We start from the raw sequence: 9,764 nt of genomic DNA on the forward strand, positions 1-9,764 counted from the left end.
AGGGGTGTCCAAACTTTTTCCACTTAGGGCCGCACACTGAAAAATCTAAAAATTAAATTATTTATAAAAAAAAACAAAAAAAAAAACAATCCAATATATGTATAAAAAATATACATTTAGGCCTCCACTCAGGTTTGATCCCGGGGACCCCAAAGGGTTTTGGTCAAAATAAAATGTTAAAAATGTGTCATTATTCAGTATTATTATTCAAGTTTTAAATCTTTATATCAACATTAGGTCTATCTGTGAATATGACGTTTTTAAAGATTGAAGTTGTATGCTCTTTTTGTCAAAGAAAACCATATATTTTATGAAAAAAGTAAAATAAAATGTAATTTTTTCACCCAATAAAATTTTCAAGTAGAATATTTGAGATTATATAATAATTGGAGCTGGAAAAAGGTCAATAACTCATAACACTATTGATTTTAATTCACTATTATTTTTTGTGCAATGACACTTAAAAATAAAACACACTGATCCAAAAGGGTCCTACTCATTAAAGCGTTAAAATATGTATGTATGTATATATATATATATATATATATATATATATATATATATATATATAGATTATATATATATTTTTTTATTTTTTACTATTTTTTACTCGTGATCAACTTCAAATCTATTCGTCAATTCTAAGTTTTTTTGTAGTTTATGTTTTTTGTTTGTTCGTTTTAAGCCCTTCTTTGAAAAAAAACAGCTCAGTTTTTTATAAGGCAAACACAAAACATGCAACATTTGCCCCCCAAAATATCTCAAAGTGGAATATTTAATGTGACGTAATTGGAGCCTTGAATAGGTCAATAATGTATTTATTTATTTCGGCACTCTTCACATAAAACAAAGAACAACAAAAAAAGAAAAAAAAAAAACACTCATTTGAGCAATGATTGAGCCGAAAGGGTGTAGGTTGAAGCAACGCTTATATAAACCTACCCCATCACAACAAGAACAAGATTCAAAATATATAAAATCTAAAACATGCTTCACTTATATTACTTTTTTTTTAAACAATATATAAGCAACATATATGTAGCACACGTCTCATATACAGTTTAACATTTAAATCAAACATATACATTTGTACACTTATATATATATATATATATATATATATATATATATATATATATATACATACATATATATACACAACTAATTTAAATTCCATATAAAGTGGTAATATATACATTTTAATATAACCTGTATGTATAATTATGAAATCATAAATTGTATTTATATACATATTATATATTATTGTCTTTCTAAAACAATGTTTGCTCTTCTTTCTTATATTTACTAATGATAAATGATTTAAAAAGCTTTTTAAACTGGTTTATGTTGGTGCTGTGTTTTATTTCATCCTTTAAACAGTTCCATATTTTAACCCCTGCTATTGTTATACTCATTCGTTTCTGCGTTGTTCTACGATATTGGATCTTAAAAAGTAGTTCTCCTCTTAAATTATAATTCCCTTCTCTCTGTAAAAATCTTCTCTGTAACCCTGTTGGAAGTGAATCTTTACTTGCTTTATAAATCATTTGGGCAGTCTTGAGTTGGATGAGATCTGGTAGTTTTAAATCAAATGTTTTTATAAATAATCCATTAGTGTGTTCTCGGGCTCCTGTGTTATGTATCAGTCTGATGGCCCTTTTTTGCATTATGAATAGTGGTTGGATGTTCGTCCTGTATGTATTTCCCCAAACTTCTAGACAGTAACTCAAATATGGTAAGACAAGTGTACAATAAAGAGTGTGTAATGTTTTTTGATTAAGAATGTGCCTTGTTTTACCCAGGACAGCAATACTTCTGGCCAACTTCCCTTTGATGTATGTAATGTGTGACTTACAGCAGATCCCGTGGTCCAAGATCACACCCAAAAATTTGATTTTGTTTACTCTTTCTATACTAACATCCATCCATTTTCTACCCGTGGTCCAAGATCACACCCAAAAATTTGATTTTGTTTACTCTTTCTATACTAACATCCATCCATTTTCTACCGCTTATTCCCTTTCGGGGTCGCGGGGGGCGCTGGCGCCTATCTCAGCTACAATCATTGTCTATATATAATTTTACATCTATATCATTTCTCTTCACGGTGGAAGAGGGGTTAGTGCGTCTGCCTCACAATACGAAGGTCCTGCAGTCCTGGGTTCAAATCCAGGCTCAGGATATTTCTGTGTGGAGTTTGCATGTTCTCCCCGTGAATGCGTGGGTTCCCTCCGGGTACTCCGGCTTCCTCCCACTTCCAAAGACATGCACCTGGGGATAGGTTGATTGGCAACACTAAAATTGGCCCTAGTGTGTGAATGTGAGTGTGAATGTTGTCTGTCTATCCGTGTTGGCCCTGCGATGAGGTGGCGACTTGTCCAGGGTGTACCCCGCCTTCCGCCCGATTGTAGCTGAGATAGGCGCCAGTGCCCCCCGCGACCCCGAAAGGGAATAAGCGGTAGAAAATGGATGGATGGATGTCATTTCTCTTATTTCCAAATAACATAAAGTTAGTTTTATTTAGGTTTAATGATAATTTATTAATTCGTAATGACATTGATTTTGATTCACTATTATTTTTTAAAGTATCAACTGTATTAGAGTAAACATTTCAAAATGTTCTTGTTACATTTTACATTTGCTCTTTTATACCACTTTTTATGTTTGAATTTTTTTCAATTTTATTTCTAAAATGTGCCGAGGGGGCGTTAAAAAAATGACCTGCGGCCCGCAAATGGCCCCCGGGGCGCACTTTGGACACCCCTGAAGTAAAAATATTCACTGTAGCGTCATCCATCCAACCATTTTCCTACCGCTTGTCCCTTTCGTCATATATGTTTTGTAATATTTGAATATATAATTCAGCTGAGTGGTCCAACAGTGTCACGGCGTGAGGGCGACAGCTGCTTCAGGCTGATTATAGTTCTAATAATGTTAATTATTTGTGATGTGTGATATATAATTAAAAGTGCAAAACGAAAGCAGACCTACCAGTTTCCTAGGGAGAAGATAACATCGTTGTAGTGCCGGATATGTCTGGTCTTGAGCCGAAATAGCGATTATGTCTTCCACGCCATTGTGGAACTTTCTGGATAGTTCCAGAAAGACAACAATCCCTCGTTAGCATGAAAGCGACGGAATCCTATTTTAAGTAAAGTAGCTGCTGTCTTCTTTTCAGTTTCTTTCTTGTCCCGCCATCATTATTATTATTATTATGTGTAGTAGTCTGTCAAGTCTGTGAGTTTTTGAAAAGCTCGTTAATTTAGCTCGTTAAATTTAGCACCTGTTAGAGCAGGGGTCACCAACCTTTTTGAAACCAAGAGCTACTTCTTATGTACTGATTAATGCGAAGGGCTACCAGTTTGATACACACTTAAATAAATTGCCAGAAATAGCCAATTTGCTCAATTTACCTTTAATAAATAAATCTAGATATATATTTAAAAAATGGGTATTTCTGTCTGTCATTCCGTCGTACATTTTTTTTTCCTTTTACGGATTTTTTTTTTTTTTTTAGAGAATAAATTATGAAAAAAACACTTAATTGAACGGTTTAAAAGAGGAAAAAACACGAAAAAAAATAGAAAATTAAATTTTGAAACATAGTTTGTCTTCAATTTCGACTCTTTGAACTCCTAAATTCAACCGAAAAAAATGAAGAGAAAAACTAGCTGATTCGAATCTTTTTGAAAAAAGAAAAAAAAAAAAAAATTATGGAACATCATTAGTAATTTTTCCCGATTAAGATTAATTTTAGAATTTTGATGACATGTTTTGAAAAGGTTAAAATCCAATCCACACAAATTGGACCAAGCTATATTTCTAACAAAGACAAATCATTATTTCTTCTAGATTTTCCAGAACAAAAATGTTTAAAAGAAATTCAAAAGACTTTGAAATAAGATTTAAATTTGATTCATAAGATTTTCTAGATTTGCCAGAATATTTTTTTTGAATTTTAATCATAATAAGTTTGAAGAAATACTTCACAAACATTCTTTGTTGAAAAAACAGAAGCTAAAATGAAGAATTAAATCAAAATTGATTTATTATTCTATAAAATTAAAAAAATATTTTTAATTTTTATTTATTTACTACTAAGCTGGTCTCGGTTTGCTCGACATTTTTAATTCTAAGAGAGACAAAACTCAAATACAATTTGAAAATCCAAGAAAATATTTTAAAGACTTGGTCTTCACTTGTTTAAATAAATTCATTAATGTTTTTACTTTGCTTCTTATAACTTTCAGAAAGATAATTTTTGAGAAAAAATACAACCTTAAAAATGATTTGAATCGATGTTCAAGTAAAAAAAAATGTTTATTGTAAAGAATAATAAATACATTTTAATTTAATTCATTTTAGCTTCTGATTTTTTTACGAAGAATATTTGTGAAATGTTTCTTCAAACTTATGATTAAAATTAATAAAATTTATTCTGGCAAATATAATCAAATGTAAACCTTATTTCAAAGTCTTTTGAATTTCTTTTAAAATATTTTTTGGGGAAAATCTCGAAGAAATAATGATTTGTCTTTGTTAGAAATATAGCTTGGTCCAATTTGTTATATATTCTAACAAAGTGCAAATTGGATTTTAACCTATTTAAAACATGTCATCAAAATTATATATTTATTGTGAGAAGTCATTAAGATGATAAATGTTTCCACAAATATTAATATCATTAATTATTAATAATAACAGAGTTAAAGGTAAATTTAAAAAAATATATTTACTTGAACATTGATTTAAATTGTCAGGAAAGAAGAGGAAGGAATTTAAAAGGTAAAAAGGTATATGTGTTTAAAAATCCTAGAATCATTTATAAGGTTGTATTTTTTCTCCCAAATTGTCTTTCTGAAAGTTATAAGAAGCAAAGTAAAAAAATAAAAGAATTTATTCAAACAAGTGAAGACCAAGTCTTTAAAATATTTTCTTGGATTTTCTATTTCTATTTGAGTTTTGTCTCTCTCAGAATAAAAAATGTCGAGCAAAGCGAGACCAGCTTGCTAGTAAATAAATACAATTTAAAAAAATAGAGGCAGCTCACTGGTAAGTGCTGCTATTTGAGCTATTTTTAGAACAGGCCAGCGGGCTCCTCATCTGGGTCCTTACGGGCGACCTGTGGCCCGCGGGCACCGCGTTGGTGACCCCTGGTCTAGACTCTCGTGGGTTATCGCGAGAGCATAACTTTAAACCCGACATGACGTTTGTACATTTAAAAAATTTTTTAACTAAATAATTGCTTTTACTCCCAACAGTGTAATGAATTTACATCAAATTTTAAATAATTTTTAATGAATAAAAACAGAAATGGGTAAATCCGCCAAAAACATGCACCTGGGGATAGGTTGATTGGCAACACTAAATTAGGTTGACCATATTCTGAAATGTGAATTAGTGAATTATATTTTATAAAGCGCTTTACATAGTGAGACCCAATATCTAAGTTACATTTAAACCAGTGTGGGTGGCACTGGGAGCAGGTGGGTAAAGTGTCTTGCCCAAGGACACAACGGCAGTAACTAGGATGGCAGAAGCGGGAATCGAACCTGCAACCCTCAAGATCCCCAAAAGAGGACACACCAAGGCTAGGTGAAAATTTGCCAATGATACTTGAACTTGCTTTATAAATAACACATTTATTTAAATAAAGCATTTTTTTCTCCTCTGTTGACATTATAACAAAATAAGTCACACTTATATTATGTAACATTCACAGTTTTAGAAAAAGTACAGAGGTAGCAATATTCAAAATCCATCCATCCATCCATTTTCTACCGCTTATTCCCTTTTGGGGTCGCTGGCGCCTATCTCAGCTACAATCGGGCGGAAGGCGGGGTACACCCTGGACAAGTCGCCACCTCAATATTCAAAATAACCTCTTGTATATAATATACACGTAAATAATGCCTCAAAACAGGTGAATTATATTTAAACAAAAAACAGGTAACAGCCTATTCTTTAAAATGTCTCTTCTCAGTCCAGTGGACCATACGGATGTAAAAAAAAATATAAATAATGCCTCAAAACATTTGAAACAAAAACAGATGTTCTCAGAGAATACACCACAGACTTCTTAGTTTGTCTTGTATTTATTGCACAGGATGTACTTAAGTCACCCAACAGCTCCAATGTGCGTCTTTTTACTTTTCCCGGACAAAAATCGAACCAACACTTCCTGTCAACAGCGTTACTTCCCTAACTTCCCCGGAAGTCCCGCCCCCCAGCCAAAGTCATTGGCTAACACCCCGAACAATATTTACAGCTAGAATTCACCAACTCGAGTAATATACTGTATATACGGTAACTTAACCCTGGACGTACATTGAAAATACACGCAACCCTAATTCAAAATACCGGACAATTGAGGCATTTAAAAAAACCCGCCCGGAAACGTCCGTTGGTTGACCTTTTTGATTACCTTTTTTGCCATTTTATCACAGGAATGATTAGCCTCTAGAATGAACATGAGGAATAGATATAAAAGATGACTGATTGGACAGATTTGACATTTAACATCACTTTTTATTTTATTGAAGACTTGTTGGCAAAGGTGCCCTTGATGGTTCTTTGCTCAGGAGTACTTTGCTAAAACTTAGCATAACAGCGGAACCTCAATTTGCCTGACACCCCTCTTTTTATGCAGGTATAGGATTTGGTTTTTGACACATTTTTTTTTGCCAAAATGTTGGGTCTTGGTTAAAGGACCCAGATGACTGAAATTTCACCAACAAGTTCTCTTAAAAGGGGAACATTATCACAATTTCAAAAGGGTTAAAAACAATAAAAATCAGTTCCCAGTGGCATGTTGTATTTTTTGAAATTTTTTTCAAAATTTTACCGGTCTCCGAATATCCCTAAAAAAAGCTTTAAAGGGCTTGATTTTCGCTATTTGCGATGCGACTATCCATTTCCCTGTGACGTCACACAGTGCTGCCAATGTAAACAAACAATTGCTAATAGTACAGCAAGATATAGCGACATTAGCTCGGATTCAGACTTGGATTTCAGCGACTTAAGCGATTCAACAGATTACACATGTATTGAAACGGATGGTTGGAGTATGAAAGTATTGAGGAAGAAACTGAAGCTATTGAGCGAATAGCTATTGACGCTATTCATAGCCATAGCATGGCCGAATAGCTGCGTTAGCATCGCCGGTAAAATGTGCGGACCAAACGATCAGGACTTTCGCATCTTTTGACACTGGAGCTACTTAAATCCGTCGATTGGTAAGTGTTTTTTTTCGCATTAAATGTGGGTGGAAGGAAACGTAATATAGTTGCAAATGCATCTACAGGTTATCCATACATCTCTGTACCATGTCTGCTTTAGCACCGCCGGTAAATAGTATGTTAGCATCGATTAGCGTAGCATGTTAGCATCGATTAGCTGGCAGTCACGCCGCAACCAAATATGTCTGATTAGCACATAAGTCAACATCAACAAAACTCACCTTTGTGATTTCGTTGACTATCGTTGCAAATGCATCTGCAGGTTATCCATACATCTCTGTGCCATGTCTGTCATCGCCGGTAAAATGTGGAGACACTCCAGCACATTCAACGGGGGTCTGGCGGCAGATTTCTTGCCACTTTTGCATCTTCGGGCCAGTGGTGCAACTTGAATCCCTCCCTGTTAGTGTTGTTACATCCTCAAACAACACACCGACGAGGCACGATGTCTCCAAAGTTCCAAAAAATAGTCGAGAAAACGGAAAATAACAGAGCTGAGACCCAATGTTTACAATGTGTTGAAAATGAAAATGGTGGGTGTGTTACCTCGGCGACGTCACATTCTGACGTCATCCCCTCCAGAGCGATAAACAGAAAGGCGTTTAATTTGCCAAAATTCACCCATTTAGAGTTCGGAAATCGGTTAAAAAAATATATGGTCTTTTTTTTCTGCACCATCAAGGTATATATTGACGCTTACATAGGTCTGGTGATAATGTTCCCCCTTTAATGTTTTTTTTTGAGCCATGATAGTGTGCACAAAAGCATGTAAAACGTCTATTTTGAGGAGTGTGAGAATCAGCACCACCAAGTCCGAGTCCATGGTTCTCGCCCGGAAAAAGGGTGGAGTGCAATCTTCAGGTTGGGGAGGAGACCCTGCCCCAAGTGGAGGAGTTCAAGTACCTTGGAGTCTTGTTCACGAGTGAGGGAAGAATTAGGTCAGTCTTAGCACCGGTTAAATTAAGTCAGTTTTGAAGCTTTTTTTTTCATTAATGGATTAATAAAAACACAAGTCCGCGGGACGGAAGGCAGGTGTTCGAATAATTATGTATATATTATCACACTAACTTTAGTATACTTAAAGTCCCTTGCTTTAGTTATTAGCAATTGTGCTCAAGTTAGACTTTTTCTAATCTATGCAAGGACAAAACTTCGTGTCTGAGGGGTGGCCTCTGCCACAGATGTTATCATTGTTTTAGCCCGCTAACAGCCAAGGACTTAAGGACCTCAACGAAGATAAGATGACAGCAGAGACTTCAAGGACCTCAACGAAGATAAGATGACAGCAGGCAGACGAAGCTGGGACAAGGCAAAATCACAAGGCCCCAGCCCATTCCGTCTTGTACTGTGCGTCCTGGACCTGCTTTGAATAATATATGTGCCCCAGTGATGTCGACTATGGAACTCTGAATAAAAAGAGGAACGCGGGAGCTGAACCTTAGAGCGCAGGGCGAGACTGTGACTAAGTGTTCAGCGCCAGCGTTCTCCTCATGAGCTAAACTGAACTCTGTCTCTGCATGATTCCTTGCTTCTTGTCTGTTTAATAGATGTCATCAGAGTTTGAACCTGTCAGCAGGCTTGTGTTATTGTCATGGACCCTGCCAACAATGTGTTTTTTTCCGCCACGACATGTGAGACCACGGGGGAGCGGCAGCAATTTTAAACTGCTAATCCGCAGTGTTGCAGGGCTTGTCCCCTTTTTTTAGTCATAGAAGGTCCTGATGCCGGCTCACACGGCCCGCCCCTCCCCTCCTAATCTGCCTCGTTCTCTCGCTCTCCCCTCGCTCGCTCACGTTTCCCCCTCCTCTTTCATCCCTCAAGGTGACTTTCCTTTCCTCACAAGACACTGCAGCTGTTCCCCCCCCCACACTTTGTTTCCAAAGGCCTTGGCGTGGATAAGAGATGAGAGGGATGCACCGGGGATGCAGGAGAGGAAATTAGGGGATGTGAAGGACTAAATCAGTTAACACGACTAAAACTCCCGGACACATTTTCTTTGCGGCAGGAATTAAGGTAGAAAAAAAAACAAAAAACAAAACATGAAGTACATCAGAAGTGTGTGAGCTCGGCGAGGATAGTGAGGCTTCACTACAGTCGGCACTATATCTGGGACAGAGGTTCTATATTTAGGGATGAAATACATGTAAAGAGGGGATCAGAAGATGCAGAGAGGGAGGGACAGCTAAGGTCCGAAGGGAAAATGGAGGGCTGCCACACTGTCATCCCAGCAGCATGAAGCTCTTTGTCACTGACGCCTGATTAATACAGAAAACCCCTCTGTTCCAAACATGAAGGTATATCAATCTTATTGTAGCAGACACTCGTAAGAAAAACTACCACCAACTCTTTCACGGACTCATTTTAGGGCGGCAACTGTGGATTATTCCATAAGTTAATCTTTTTTTTTTTTTGTTAATCGAGTCATCGGATAAAATACACTTCATAGCATCAATCACAACGTTTCCATGCACTAAATTAGTCTGATTTCTCAAATAGTTTTGTTTTTTGGTGCCAAAAGTATTTTAT

This window comes from Nerophis ophidion, linkage group LG02 (assembly GCF_033978795.1).
Source record: "Nerophis ophidion isolate RoL-2023_Sa linkage group LG02, RoL_Noph_v1.0, whole genome shotgun sequence".
In the NCBI taxonomy this organism is placed as follows: Eukaryota; Metazoa; Chordata; class Actinopteri; order Syngnathiformes; family Syngnathidae; genus Nerophis; species Nerophis ophidion.